At 35.4% G+C, this 16508-nt stretch overlaps 1 pseudogene; it reads left to right on the top strand.

The window, feature by feature from the left end:
- Window positions 1–662: 662 nt before the first annotated feature.
- On the top strand, window positions 663–16508 carry LOC149167207 (longifolene synthase-like; annotated as a pseudogene).

Genomic DNA, 16508 nt, shown 5'->3' with positions numbered 1-16508 from the left:
AATATTGTGATTAATCCGACCATATCTTATATATGGTCTATTTTGTGGACATTATTAATTGGATGGTATTTTACATAGGGTGCATTAGTGGAAAAACAAAACAGTAATAGTAATAATTGATTTATTTTATATTTAATATTAATATTTATTATTATTTTTTATATCATGAGAAATTTTATTTTAATTTAGTTGTCAAATCAGTAGCGAGGGTAATTATTTTTGGTTGTTAATAGTTAATACAAGTTGACTCATCATTTTTATTCAAAGAAAATCAAGCTACTGGAATAACCGGCTGGTGGTCTATAAAAAAGCAGGCTTTCACTCCTACCAGATGTCTCTGAGTCTTGGCGAATTAACTTGTTTCATTAAGCGAAAAAATTAACTCTTAGACAAACAACAATTTTAGAGCATACCCGACCCTTAATTTTGCTATCCCTATCATAAGATACCCTCATTTACTTAATTTAAGAAATATTTTTATAAAATTACATTAAAGAAAGTGCCTTTTGTTTCGTTCACTCTCACCAACCTGGTAATCTACGCCTATAAAAGAGTTGGTTTTTTATCAGCTGAATCGAAAATAGAAGCGTGTGTTCTTTTATTGCTTGAATCGAAGTGCCGGGACTTATATTAAACAGATAGAAGCTGAATCCGCTGAAGTAATGGCTCAGATTTCTGTATGTGCGCCACTGTCCGCCGAGGTGAACGGATCCTCCAACATCACTCATCATCATGGAAATCTGTGGGACGACGATTAAGTCTCCTTATGAGGTAACTAAATCAGGGGCAGAAAATCTCTCTCTTTTTATAATCTCTTCTTTATTTTGTGTAATTTGGATTTCAAAATATTAATAATCTATTGATTTGCATGGTAATCAGGCACTTGAATATCATGAACACTGTGAAAAGGTGATTGAAGAAGTGAAGCATTTATTTTTTAGTGAGATGAAAGATGGCAACGATGATTTAATCAAACGGCTCCAGAGGGTTGACATTTTTTAATGTCTAGGAATTGAAAGGCACTTTCACCATGAAATACAAGTTTTTCTAGATTATGTGTATAAGGTGATTGAAGAAGTGAAGCATTTATTTTTTAGTGAGATGAAAGATGGCAACGATGATTTAATCAAACGTCTCCAGATGGTTGACATTTTTTAATGTCTCAGAATTGAACGACACTTTCACCATGAAATACAAGTTTTTCTAGATTATGTGTATAGGTTAAATGTTTACCTTCATGTTCATGTTAAATTATGTGATGTCTATGAATTATTTGATTTCTAATTAATATAGATTTATTTTAAATATAGATTTAATATGAGTTGATTTAATAATTTTGCTGAAGGACTAATAGGGTTACATATAATATTGGATTGTAAAATCAGTTTCTAAACTTAAACATGATACTAGATTGTAGAGTGAAATCTAACATGAGTTGGTTTAATAATTTTAATGACAGACTAATAGGGTTACACATTATACTGGACTATAAAATGAGTCTCTAGACTCAAACATGATACTATCGCCTCAACAACCTAATTCTGCATATCATATTGGACTGTATTATGAACCTCTAGACTCAAACATGATACTAGATTGTAGAATGAACCTCTAGCCTCAACAACCTAATTCTGCATACCTTTTGGCCCTTGAATTGAATTGGACTAACATAGACCCAGACTAACATGGACCCGGTCAATTATTCTGGTATTCGAATATTCGGGAATGGACGAACCCGGTCAATTATTCCAGAATCAGACTGACATGAGCGCGGTTATTTGACTAGGCATTCAAGAAATAAGCAATCGACATAAAGATACCACCTTTTGGCGAATTGTCATACGCTATTGTGAGCAGATTTTGGAACGAGCTGGAAGGCATCGGTGTTCGATCAAGAGATTCCCTCACCAAAGATCTCAATGCTACAGCTTTGGGATTTCGGGTTCTCCCACTCCATCGATATAACATATCCTCAGGTGATACTTGCAGCTGTTGATTTCTTACTGGGGAGTTGTAATATTTTTTAAAAGTATAGTGAAGTGAGATGACTATTTTTAACACACGTTTTATTATGTCTGGCATATAAAAGCTGTCTAGAAGAATTTCACGAATGAAAATGGGTTGTTCTTCCTGTTAGCTTAATAACAATTCTGTAATGCGGAATAAACACTTAAAAGAATCGTAAACATGAATACCCAAGAAATCATACCTCCAGCCATTGATACTTGTTCACACTCTGAGACTGTTTGTTCTTAGCTTCAACTCTGAATGAAAACAATAATTACATAAGAAGATCGTTCCCAATGCTGAAGCAACAGAGTTTCAAACTAAAGGAAATGAAATAGAGCCGCCTAGACTTGAACAAGAGACCTTCTCGATGCTGAAGCAACAAAATTTCAAAGGCCGATCCTACAGAAAATGACACAGAAAGATCTGCAACAAGAACATAAATAGGAAAGATCTGTCACTGTTTCTTTCACCCGTTTGGCACTTCCAAACTCTGGTCGCTCTAATTTGATGGTGTAAAGCTGAAGGGGATTGACCAGTGAGCTTGGGGACCAAACAACAGTCTTTATAGCAAGCTTCCATCAAGCTTGCTGTGGCCACGTGTCAAGTTTTCCACAGAACATAGTAGAGAACTGTAGAAGGAGTAATGGACCACTCCGGGAGCTCCCAACAAGAAAAGGAATCCCGTGAGAACCAGATACAAGGAGCTACTATTCTCCCACTTGGTCCATACTGCTAACCTAACGTCTCATCTTAAAACCCATTGATAATCTGTATTAAGTAATAGATACATGAATCATGGCGATAAGTCCTCTAATGATGAGTATTATCTTCCAAGTATTACTATGTATTTATTTCTATTATAATTTATGTGGCAACAATTTCTTAATGAATAAAACTTATGTTTTATTCTTGGTCCTACACAGATGAATTCTCTCAAATCAAATTAAGGTGCATATAAATATGAGGAAAACATCACAATAATTAAGTATTTCATAAAAATAACATTGTCCATACAATGAGAAACTACATAATGGAACCAAGTCCCATATTCATTACATGATCCTTGAATTTTAACGGTGGCATGCCCTTAGTCAAAGGATTGGCGATCATCAACTCAGTTCTGACATGCTCAATGACCACTTTCTTTTCTTTAACATGGTCCCTTATAGCTAAATACTTAATGTCGATGTGTTTACTTCAACTCCCACTTTTTTTGTTTTTAGCCATAAAAACAACACCTGAATTGTTGCAATACATTCTCAATGGCTTAGAGATAGAATCCATAATTCTAAGCCCAGAAATGAAACTCTTAAGCCATACAACATGTAAAGTAGCCTCAAAACAGGAGACAGACTTGACTTCCATAGTGGAATTGGTAGTTAAGGTCTGCTTAGCACTACTCCATGATACAGCTCCATTGACCATCATAAAAATGTATCCTGATGTTGATTTGAGTGAATCAACACATCCAACAAAGTTAGAATCTGAGTAGCCAATTACTTCCAAATTGTCCGTCCATCTATACATAAGCATGTAGTCTTTGGTTCCTTGAAGGTACCTCATTACTTTCTTTGCAGCTCTCCAATGGTCTAAACCTAGATTACTCTGATATTGTCCCAACATTCTCACAACAAATGCAATGTTAGGTCTTGTGCAGACCTGAGCATAAATTAGGCTTCTGATAACAGAAGAATATGGAATGTTCTTCATTCGTTCCCTTTCAAAGTCGTTCCTTGGGCATTGGTTCAAATTTAACCTATCAACCTTCACAATGGAAGCTACACTTGGTGAACAATCCTTCATATGAAATCTCTCTAAAATTTTATTAATATAGGTTTCCTGAGACAGACCCAAGATGCCTCGGAACCTGTCTCTATGGATCTTAATGCCAATGACATAAGATGCCTCACCCATATCCTTCATATTGAAATTTTTAGAGAGGAATTGTTTCACCTCATGTAGCAAACCCTTATCATTGGTTGCTAGAAAAATGTCATCCACATATAAAACAAGAAAACAGATTTTACTCCCACTGACTTTCAAGTATATACATTGATCCATAATGTTTTATAAAAAACCGAATGAAGAAATTACATTATGGAATTTTAAATACCATTGGCGGGATGCTTGTTTTAAACCGTATAAGGATTTCTTTAGCTTGCAAACCAATTGCTCACAATCACTAGAGGGGAATCCTTCAGGTTGTTTCATGTAAACCTCCTCATCTAGATCTCCATTGAGAAATGTCGTTTTCACATACATTTGTTGCAACTCCAAGTTAAAATGGGCTACAAATGCCAAAATAACGCGCAAGGAATCTTTCTTAGATACATGAGATAAAGTCTTCGTGTAATCGATTCCTTCTTTCTGAGTGAATCCCTTAGCAACGAGTCTTGCCTTGTATCTCTCAATGTCTCCCAATGAGTCTTTCTTTGTCCTAAAGACCCATTTACATCCAATGGATTTTGCACCATTAGGCAACTCAAGAAGATTCTAGACTTCGTTACTCTTTATAGAATTCATCTCTTCCTTCATGGCATCATACCATAATTCTGATTCTTTGCAACTTATGGCTTGTGAAAAGGACTTGGGATCATTTTCATCTCTAATGTTGTAGTCAGATTCTTGCAGATACACAACTTAATCATCAGGAATTGCTAATCTCTTTGGTCTAATAGATCTTCTTAATGTTGTACCATCATCTTCTTGAGAAGTATGTGGTTCAACTCGTTGTTCAAAAAGTTCTTGGCAACTCTTGAACTACCTGATCTACTGGAATGTTGTCAGCAGCTTGTGGAACTTCAACAATTGGTTGTTCAACACCAATTTGTACTTGAGGGGTGATGTGAATAATAAACAATCTATCACTTGAGGTGGAAGATTGAGATTTTGAATGATCCTTCTAAGAAACTATGTTCCTGGTTTGATTTCTCCCACTGATTAAGTCATTTTCAAGAAACTTTGCATTTCTTGACTCCACAATCCTAGTACTGTGAGATGGACAATAAAATTTGTAACCTTTAGACCTTTCAACATATCCAATGAATACCCACTAATGGTCCTTGGGTCTAGCTTCTTCTCTTGTGGATTATATATTCTCACTTCAGACGGGCGTCCCCAAACGCGCATATGTCGCAAACTCGGTTTCCAACCTTTCCATAATTCAAATGGAATTTTAGGAACAACCTTGGTTGGAACTCAGTTTAATATATACACTGCAGTCTTAAGTGCTTCAGTCCATAAGGATTTAGGAAGATTGGAGCTGCTAAGCATACTCCGCACCATGTCCAATAATGTGCGGTTTCTTATTTCTGCTACACCATTCTGGCCGGGAGAACTAGGCATGGTGTATTGGGCAACAATCCCATGCTCTTGAAGAAATTTGTGAATGGCCCAGGTGCTTGTCCATCTTCTGTGTATCTACCATAATATTCTCCACCTCTATCTGATCTCATGATCTTAATTTGCTTGCTGCATTGTTTCTCTACTTCAACCTTAAAGATTTTAAAGGCATCTAATGCTTCGTTCTTTTTATGAAGCATGTAGAGATACATATATCGTGAGTAATCATTTATAGAAGAGATGAAGTATCTCTGACCATGTGAGTCCATGTCTAGATTACAGATATCAATATGTATGATCTCTAATATGTCTGAACTCCTATTTGCACCTTTCTTTGACTTGTTGGTCTGCTTTCCCTTTATGCAGTCCACACAAGTCTCAAAATCAGTAAAATCCAGGGTATTAAGTACCCCTTCATTTACTAATCTTTTAATTTTTTCTATGGAGATATGACCTAATCTCTGGTGCCATAATTTAGAGGAATCCTCATTAATAACACATCTTTTAGTGCCAGTGTGAACATGCATTGAATAATAAGTGACATTGTTTTGTAAATTAATGCAGTAAAGACCATCAGATAAAGTACCATTCCCAACACAATCAGATTTATAAAACAAACTGAAAGATGTTTTTGAAAAGTTAAAGGAATATCCAAAATGTACAAGCCTTGAAACTGAAATCAAGTTTCTAGAAAAACTTGGAACATAAAAGGTCTTTTCTAATTCTAAAATAAAGGCACTACTTAAAGTTAAATAGCATGTTCCTATAGCTTCCACATGCGAGCCCATCTTGTTTCCTGATAAGATTCTTTGCTCACTTCCCACTGGCTTCCTTAGGTTTTGCAAACCCTGCAAGGAATTCGAAATGTGAATTGTTGATCCTGAATCAATCCACCAGGTGTTAATATTGACATTAACCATATTAGATTCATAACAAACAAATGAGATTGGATTACCTTTGTCCGCAAGCCATTTCTGAAATTTGGCGCATTCCTTCTTCATGTCTCCATTCTTTTTACAGAAGAAACACTTGGAATCCTTCTTGATATCGGCTTGGGGAGGTACTTTACCTTTCCCTTTATGATTGGCTTGGAATTTTCCCTTTCCACGCGTTGCCAGCATTTCACTTTCTCCTAGTTCCATCACCAGTCTCCCTTCCTCTTGAACACACATGGTCATGAGTTCATTAATTGATCATTTATCCTTATGTGTGTTGTATGATATTTTGAAGGGTCCGTATTGGTGCGGAAGGGTGTTCAAGATGTAGTGCACCAGGAAGGATTTTGATATTTCAACCTCGAGTTTCTTCAATTGAGCCACAATGTCCCTCATTTGCATGATGTGCTCATGTACACCTTTCACACTAGTGAGCCTTAGGGATGAGAACTTCATGATTAGGGTGCTTACTAGTGTCTTGTCTGAAGTGACGAATTTATCATCAATGGCTTTCAACAAATCTCAGACCTTTTCATGCTGATCAATGGAACCACGAATACCAGTTGAAATTTTAGTCTTAATGAACATCATTCTTAGGCAATTAGATTGCTCCCTTCATTTATAAAGTGTGATGCCCGCTGCAGTGTTGGTATCAATGAGTGTCGGTGGTTCATCTTTCCTAATAGCATAGTCTATGTCCATCCACCCTAAATGAAGGAGAACTCTCTCCTTCTAGACCTTATAGTTATCTCCCTTAAGTTCAGGGATATCACAACGAATTTCAGAGAAATTTGCAGGTTGTACAACTGCATAAAATTAAAGATCACATGCTTATGTTAAATTTGAGGCCTAAATAAAATTTCATGCTTTACCAATGTAAATCATGCTTAAAATTGAATCTAATGACATAAAAATTTTCTGTGGACTAAATTTTCAATTCAAGCAGATTCAATTATTCTTTATGATAGAATTTATCAAATTATTCACTTAATTCATAACTCTAAAGGGTATATTATGATTATAATTTGATATAAATTGTATCTTAGATTTGAACTCTATGATAAAACTATTAATTCATAATTCCTGTGGGATAAAATTTATTATATTTAGTATAATTAATTACAATTAATGTCTAAATATTCTTTATGTGATCCTAATTAATCCTAATTAATCCTAATATATAATATTATTTAATAAGAGATGTTGTGGCTATTCTCTAATCAATTAAAAATTATATGGATCACTACACATTATTTCTTTTATGCATAAAAAATTAACTTGATATGAGAATAATTATAAATTGCGTAAATAAAACTATAATATTCATGCATAACATTCAACGATGGGTCTCGTATACTCATCCAAAATAGTATGTATTAATTAGAGAAGAAATAATCAATTCATGCAAATTAAATATGATCATAGTTATAAATTTGCACAACAATTATCCAAATTGCATATAATTAAACCAAATAAATATTATAAGCATAAAAATTGAGACAAAAATTAGACATATTTCCAAATAAATGCCTTAATTTAGAAAATTCTCAAAATATGGCATTGAGCCAAACCGATGGCTCAATGGCTTGCCTTCATATCCTGATCTTATGGGGCTTTCTTCTCTGGTTTGGGAAAGTAGAATACAATGGTGAACATGAGCTTATGGATGGCTGGATTCTTAGTTTCCCATTGGAAAAGTGTGTGGACTGCCAATATAATACTTTCACTATTGTTTTTACATGTTGGTGTTATTTCTCAGAATTCAGTCAGCACTTGCTTTGGATTATTGAAAGTCTCTGGAGGTTTTACAGCACTTTCCTCTTCTGGTTTCTCTAATGGCTTTGGTTTTCTATAGCAATGCATCAACTACACACAGAAAGCCATCAATCTTCTCTCTTTCTCAACATTACCAGCAGGAAAATGCAAGGGAAAGAAAGAGGGTTGGGCCGCATGCATAAAACCTCCGAAAATAGTTTCTACATGATTTCTAATTCAAAACTTAATGAAACAGAGCATAATAACTCGGAGACAAACAGAGACAAAACGTCGTTCATAAACACCAAGGCAGAGATAAAACTGCTCTGATACCAACTGTTAGCTGAATAACAATTCTATAATGCGGAATAAACACTTAAAAGAATCGTAAACTTGAATACCCAAGAAATCATACCTCCGGCCATTGATACTTGCTCACACTCTGAGATTGTTTATTCTTAGCTTCAACTCTGAATGAAAACAACAATTACATAAGAAGATCGTTCCCAATGCTGAAGCAACAAAGTTTCAAACTGAAGGAGATGAAATAGAGCTGCCTAGACTTGAACCGGAGACCTTCCTGATGCTAAAGTAATAGAGTTTCAAAGGTTGATCCTGCAGAAAATGGCACAGAAAGATCTGCAACAAGAACATAAATTAGAAAGATCTGTCACTGTTTCTTTCACTCATTTGGCACTTCCAAACTCTGCTCACTCTGATATGATGGTGTAAGGCTGAAGAGGATTGAGCGGTGAGCTTGGGGACCAAACAACAGTCTTTATAGCCAAGCTTCCATCAAGCTTGTTGTGGCCACGTGTCAAGTTTTCCACAGAACATGGTAGAGTACTGTAGAAGGAGTAATGGACCACTCCGGGAGCTCCTAACAAGGAAAGGAATCCCGCGAGACGGTTTCGTGAGAATAGGATACAGCTAACACTTCCATAGTTCAACTATTGAAAAAGAAGAAGTGAGATACTGTTGAAGAAGAAGAAGTGAGATGCACGTTAACATTACTTCGAGCTTCAGAAATTTCATTTCCCGGAGAAAAGGTGATGGAAGAGGCAAAGGCATTCGCAACAGAATATCAAGAGAATATCTAAACCAAGTTTTAACAAAAGTGGATGTAATGGACTTCAGTCAAACCCTTTTAAGAGAGGTAAGCAGTTTTGAGTCTCGTCACGTGATCATGTACTGCATTATTGAATTTACAGTGGGCATACTCGAAACCTTGATTTGATATGATTACTGTTATCCAGGTGAGGTATGCCCTGGATTTTCCTTGGCACTGCAGTGTGCCGAGATGGGAGGCTAGGAGCTTCATCGAAATATTTGGACAAAACGATTCATGGCTCAAGTAATTACCTTGTTAATATTTCTTTACTTAATCCTCAACTTAATCAATAATTGCTATGAATGCTCTAATCTCTTTTTCACCTATTTCTTTAGGTCAACTATGAACAAAAAAGTTTTAGAGTTGGCTAAATTGGACTTCAATATTCTGCAATGCGCACATCAGAGAGAGCTACAGCTTCTCTCAAGGTGGTAGTTAGACATTCTGGTATATTGAGATTCCTTCAAATAATTTGATATGCCCTAGTGCTGCATTCATACGTCTATTATGTGTACAGGTGGTGGTCACAATTGGATATAGCGCAACACAATTTCTACCCGAAGCGTCACCTGGAATTTTACTTTTGGATGGTTATAGGCACGTTCGAGCCGGAGTTTTCAAGCAGCAGAATAGTCTTCGCAAAACTTGTCAGGCTGATTACTATTCTAGATGATCTCTATGATACTCACGGAACGTTGGAACAACTCAAAATCTTCAGAGAAAGTGAAACGGTGAGTTCATGTTTAAATTATAGAAACACTCTTGGAGAAAGAGGCAATCCATTTATTCGTATTCAAATCTTATATAAAATCCATAGTTAGTTATCAAGTTGGAGTTTGAATTCAAATTTGATTGGAAATAATTCAAGGGTATATTTTTTAAATTTCATAATTTAATATTTAAAATAATAAATTGTGAGAATTTTTTTGTTCATATAATTATATTATAGATTATATCATATAATTTTTAATTTAAACATAATTTTTGTACGAATTTTATATAACAATATATTATAAAAAGTCCATATTATTATATAATTTATGTTTAAAATAAAATCATATATTAAATATGTGAAAACATTCTTTCGAAAATTTGATTGTTTTTACATATTTATTTTGGTTATATATATATATATTTTATCTAGCATTCAAAAATACAATTTAAACAAAGAAAAACACATTATATTTTACACTAAAAAAAAATTACAAGTGAAAAAATTGACTCATATTAAATCTATATTTAAAATATAAATCTATCTTGATATATTAGTTAAGATCCATTAAAATTAGTAAAATAATTTACCTTGCAAAATTCCATTGAAACTTACATTGAAATTGTATTATCCCGTACCAAACTACCAAACTACCAAACTACTACGAATCAACCTATTATTCCACAAACCAAATCGAACGACCAAATTTTCTAAATTTTCCCGTCAGTACAGTGGAATTTGGTAATTATGATAAAGGATTTTAGTTTGTGAACATATTCAATGGCTGACTTTGTTTCTTGTGTTTGCCCGATTACATAATTTGGTCAAGGATGAAAGCATAATAACGATTCTTTAATGCGGAATAAATACTTAAAAGAATCGAAAACTTTAATACCCAAAATATATCATACCTCCGTCCATTGATGCTACTCACACTCCAATACCAAATCTTTCTGCTACGCTTGAGGCAGTCCACTTCCCTTATTTGTTTTATGAAAGAAAAGAGATTGCCGTAATTGCCATAACTAGACATTTGCTATTAATAGCTCCGACTTTGTGAGAGGCATCTAATATCTTTCGACGACTTTCACTAATGGCGAGGATCTTGGGAGTACTTCAATCAGCCTTTCATGCGATGTCGTAGAGGACGGGAGAACACCAGTGGAAAGTCTAAAAGCAAACAACTTGTTCTTTTGTACTAAGACCGAGAGATATTTGAGTCAAGAGAATGGTTTGAATGGCAAATTTGTAAATAAAATTTTCAACTGCGATCGCAGTGGCCATCAGGAAGAAGATATATCTGGAAGGGAAACTGCCCACGAATCGAACTCCGTAATTAGAAATGCCTCATGGAGATCAATGCAATGATGACATATATCTAGCACTTCCAAGCTCTGCTCACTCTCATTTGATGGTGTAAGGCTGAAGGGGATTGAGTTAATAAGCTTGGGGACCAAACAAAAGTATTTATAGCCAAGCTTCCATCAAGCTTCTTTTGGCTATGTGTCAAGTGTTCCACAGATCATGGTAGAGAACTACAAAGGGAGTAATGGACCACTCTAAGAGCTCCCAATAAGAAATTAATTTAACTGCAGTTGATTTCCATAATTTAAGGAAATAACTGCAGTTGGTTTCCAGAAATTGGTGGCCATTGGGAGATGGAGCTTAACATTCTCCCACTTGGTCCATACTTCCAATCTTAATGTCTCATCTTAAAACCCATTGATAATCTGTATTAAGTAATAGATACATGAATCATGGCGATAAGTCCTCTAATGACGAGTATTATCTTCCATGTATTACTATGTATTTATTTCTATTAAAATTTATGTGGCAACAATTTCTTAATGAATAAACCCTATGTTTATTCTTGGTCCTACACAGATGAATTTTCTCAAATCAAATTAAGGTGCACATAAATATGAGAAAAAAATCACAATAATTAAGAATTTCATTAAAATAACATTGTCCATACAATGAGAAACTACATAATGGAACCAAGTCCCATATTCATTACATGATCCTTGAATTTCAACTGTGGCATGCCCTTATTCAAAGGATTAGCGATCATCAACTTAGTGCTGACGTGCTCAATGACCACTTTCTTTTCTTTAACATGTTCTCTTATAGCTAAATACTTAATGTCGATGTGTTTATTTTGACTCCCACTTTTGTTGTTTTTAGCCATAAAAACAGCAGCTGAATTGTCGCAATACATTCTCAATGGCTTAGAGATAGAATCCATAATTCTAAGCCCACCAATGAAACTCTTAAGCCATACACCATGTAAAGTAGCCTCAAAACAAGAGATGAACTCGGCTTCCATAGTGGAAGTGGCATCAAAGTCTGCTTGGCACTCCTCCATGATATAGCTCCACCGGCCATCATAAAAATGTATCATGATATTGATTTGCGTGAATCAACAAATCCAACAAAGTTAGAATCTGACTAGCCAATTACTTCCAAATTGTCTGCTCGTCTATACATAAGCATGTAGTTTTTGGTTCATTGAAGGTACCTCATTACTTTCTTTGCAGCTCTCCAGCGGTCTAAACCTGGATCACTCTGATATCGTCCCAACATTCCCACAACAAATGCAATGTCAAGTCTTGTGCAAACCTGAGCATACATTAGGCTTCCGACAGTAGAAGCATATGGAATGTTCTTCATTTGTTCCCTTTCAAAGTTATTCTTCAAACATTGGTTCAAATTGAACCTATCACCCTTCACAATGGGAGCTACACTTGGTGAATAATCCTTCATGCGAAATCTCTCTAAAACTTTTTAATATAGGTTTCCTGAGACAGACCCAAGATGCCTCGAAATCTGTCTCTATGGATCTTAATGCCAATGACATAAGATGCCTCACCCATATCCTTCATATCAAAATTTTTAGAGAGGAATTGTTTCACCTCATGCAGCAAACCCTTATCATTGGTTGCTAGCAAAGTGTCATTCACATATAAAACAAGAAAACAGATTTTACTCCCACTGACTTTCAGGTATATACATTGATCCATAATGTTTTCTACAAAACTGAATGAAGAAATTACAGTGTGGAATTTCAAATACCATTGGCGGGATGCTTGTTTTAAACTGTATAATGATTTCTTGAGCTTGCAAACCAATTGCTCACCATCACTAGAGGGGAATCCTTCAGGTTTGTTTCATGTAAACCTCCTCCTCTAGATCTCCATTGAGAAATGTCATTTTCACATCCATTTGTTGCAACTCCAAGTCAAAAATGGGCTACTAATGCCATAATAATGCACAAGGAATCTTTCTTAGATACAGGAGAGAAAGTCTCCGTGTAATCAATTCCTTCTTTCTGAGTGAATCCCTTAGCAACGAGTCTTGCCTTGTATTTCCCAATGTTTCCTAATGAGTCTTTCTTTGTCTTAAAGACCCATTTACATCCAATGGCTTTTGCACCATTAGGCAACTCAACAAGATCCCAGACTTCGTTACTCTTTATAGAATTCATCTCTTCCTTCATGGCATTGTACCATAATTCTGATTCTTTGCAACTCATGGCTTGTGAAAAGGATTCAGGATCATTTTCGGCTCCAATGTTATAGTCAGATTCTTGCAGATACACAACATAATCATCTGGAATTGTTGATCTCTTTGGTCTATTAGATCTTCTTAATGTTATACCACCATTTTCCTGAGAAGTATGTGGTTCAACTTGTTGTTCAAAAGTTCTTGGAAACTCTTGAACTACCTGATCTACTGGAATGTCGTCAACAGCTTGTGGAACTTCAACAATTGGTTGTTCAACACCAGTTTGTACTTGAGGGGTGCTGTGAACAATAACCAATCTATCACTTGAGGTGGAAGGTTGAGATTCTGAATGATCCTTCTTAGAAACTATGTTCCTGGTTTGATCGCTCTCACTGATCAAGTCATTTTCAAGAAACTTTGCATTTCTTGATTCCATAATCCTAGTGCTATGAGATGGACAATAAACTCTGTAACCTTTAGACCTTTCAACATATCCAATGAAATACCCACTAATGGTTCTTGGGTTTAGCTTCTTCTCTTGTGGATTACAAATTCTCACTTCAGACGGGCATCCCCAAACGCGCATATGTCGCAAACTCGGTTTTTAACCTTTCCATAATTCAAATGGAATTTTAGGAACAGCCTTGGTTGGAACTCGGTTTAATATATACACTGACGTCTTAAGTGCTTTAGTCCACAAGGATTTAGGAAGATTGGAGTTGCTAAGCATACTCCACACCATGTCTAATAATGTTCGGTTTCTTCTTTTTACTACACCATTCTGGTCGAGTGAACCAGGCATGGTGTATTGGACAACAATCCCATGCTCTTGAAGAAATTTTGTGAATGACCCAGGTGCTTGACTAACTTCTGTGTATCTACCATAATATTCTCCACCTCTATCTGATCTCACGATCTTAGTTTTCTTGCCGCATTGTTTCTCTACTTCAACCTTAAAGATCTTAAAGGCATCTAATGCTTCGTTCCTTTTATGAAGCATGTAGAGATACATATATCGTGAGTAATCATCTATAAAAGAGATGAAGTATCTCTGACCATGTGAGTCCATGTCTGGACTACATATATCAGTATGTATGATCTCTAATATGTCCGAACTCCTATTGGCACCTTTCTTTGACTTGTTGGTCTGCTTTCCCTTTATGCAATCCACACAAGTCTCAAAATCAGTAAAATCCAGAGTATTAAGTAGCCCTTCATTTACCAATCTTTTAATTCTTTCTATGGAGATACGATCTAGTCTCCGGTGCCATAATTTAGAGGAAGGTTCATTAATAACACACCTTTTAGTGCCAGTTGTGAACATGCATTGAATCATAAGTGACATTGTTTTGTAAATTAATGCAGTAAAGACCATTAGACAAAATACCATTCCCAACATAATCAGATTTATAAAATAAACTGAAGGATGTTTCTGAAAAGTTAAAGGAATATCCAAAAGGTACAAGCCTTGAAACTGAAATCAAGTTTCTAGAAAAACTTGGAACATAAAAGGTCTTTTCTAATTCTAAAACAAAGCCACTACTTAAAGTTAAATAGCATGTTCCTATAACTTCCACATGCAAGCCCATCTTGTTTCCTGATAAGATGCTTTGCTCACTTCCCACTGGCTTCCTTAGGTTTTGCAAACTCTGCAAGGAATTTGAAATGTGAATTTTTGATCCAGAATCAATCCACCAGGTGTTAATATTGACATTAACCATATTAGATTTATAACAAACAAACGAGATTGGATTACCTTTGTCCACAAGCCATTTCTGAAATTTGGCGCATTCCTTCTTCATGTGTCCCTTCTTTTTACAAAAGAAACATTTGGAATCCTTCTTGATATCAGCTTGGGGATGTACTTTACATTTCCCTTTTTGATTGGCTTGAGATTTGCCCTTTCCACGCATTGCCAACATTGCACTTTCTCCCAGTTCCATCACCAGTCTCTCTTCCTCTTAAACACACATGGTCATGAGTTCATTAATTGACCATTTATCCTTATGTGTGTTGTATGAGATTTTGAAGGGTTTTTATTGGTGCGAAAGGGTGTTCAGAATGTAGTGCACCAGGAAAGACTCCGATATTTCAACCTCAAGTTTCTTCAATTGAGCCACAGTGTCCCTCATTTGCATGATGTGCTCGCGCACACCTTTCACACTGGTGAGCCTTAGGGATGAGAACTTCATGATTAGGGTGCTTGCTAGTGCCTTGTCTGAAGTGACGAATTGATCATCAATGGCTTTCAGCAAGTCTCGGACCTTTTCATGCTGATCAACGAAACCACGAATACCAGCTGAAATTTTAGTCTTAATGAACATCATGCTTAGGCGATTAGATCGCTCTCATCGTTCATAAAGCGTGATGTTTGCTGCAATGCTGGTATTAGTGAGTGCCGGTGGTTCATCTTTCCTAATAGCATAGTTTATGTCCATCCACCCTAAATTAAGGAGAACTCTCTCCTTCCATACCTTATAGTTATCTCCCTTAAGTTCAGGGCTATCAGAACGAATTTCGGAGAAATTTGCAAGTTGTACAACTGCATAAAATTAAAGATCACATGCTTACGTTAAATTTGAGGCCTAAATAAAATTTCATGCTTTACCAATGTAAATCATGCTTAAAAATTGAATTTAATGCCATAAAAATTCTCTGTGGAATAAATTTTCAATTCAAGCAGATTCAATTATTCTTTATGATAGAATTTATCAAATTATTCACTTAATTCATAATTCCAAACGGTATTATGTTTATAATTCTATATAAATTCTATCTTAAATTTGAACTTTATGATAAATCTGTTAATTCATAATTCCTATAGGTAAGTTATGAATATTTTATCCTAATTAATTATATAAATATAATAAAAATTCCTGTGGGATAAAATTTATTATATTTAGTATAATTAATTACAATTAATGTCTAAATATTTTTTATGTGATCCTAATCAATCATAATATATGATATTTAGGCCGATAGGCCTTCCTTTGAAAGGGACTTTCGTCGTCCCTTTGTTTCTCAAGCTGACACCTGGCGTCGGGCATAGAGCGGGCATAACCGCAGAGTTCTAAAAGCGAGCGGTCATACTCGTCGTGTATTCATGGATATTCATGAAGGCGGTTCTACGGCTACTTAA

This window comes from Pinus tabuliformis, chromosome 5_1 (genome assembly GCF_031772625.1).
Source record: "Pinus tabuliformis cultivar Carrire ecotype Pingquan chromosome 5_1, CPIR1, whole genome shotgun sequence".
Lineage (NCBI taxonomy): Eukaryota > Viridiplantae > Streptophyta > Pinopsida > Pinales > Pinaceae > Pinus > Pinus tabuliformis.
Note: the sequence above shows the minus strand (reverse complement) of the source record. Positions and strands in the feature narration are given on the sequence as shown.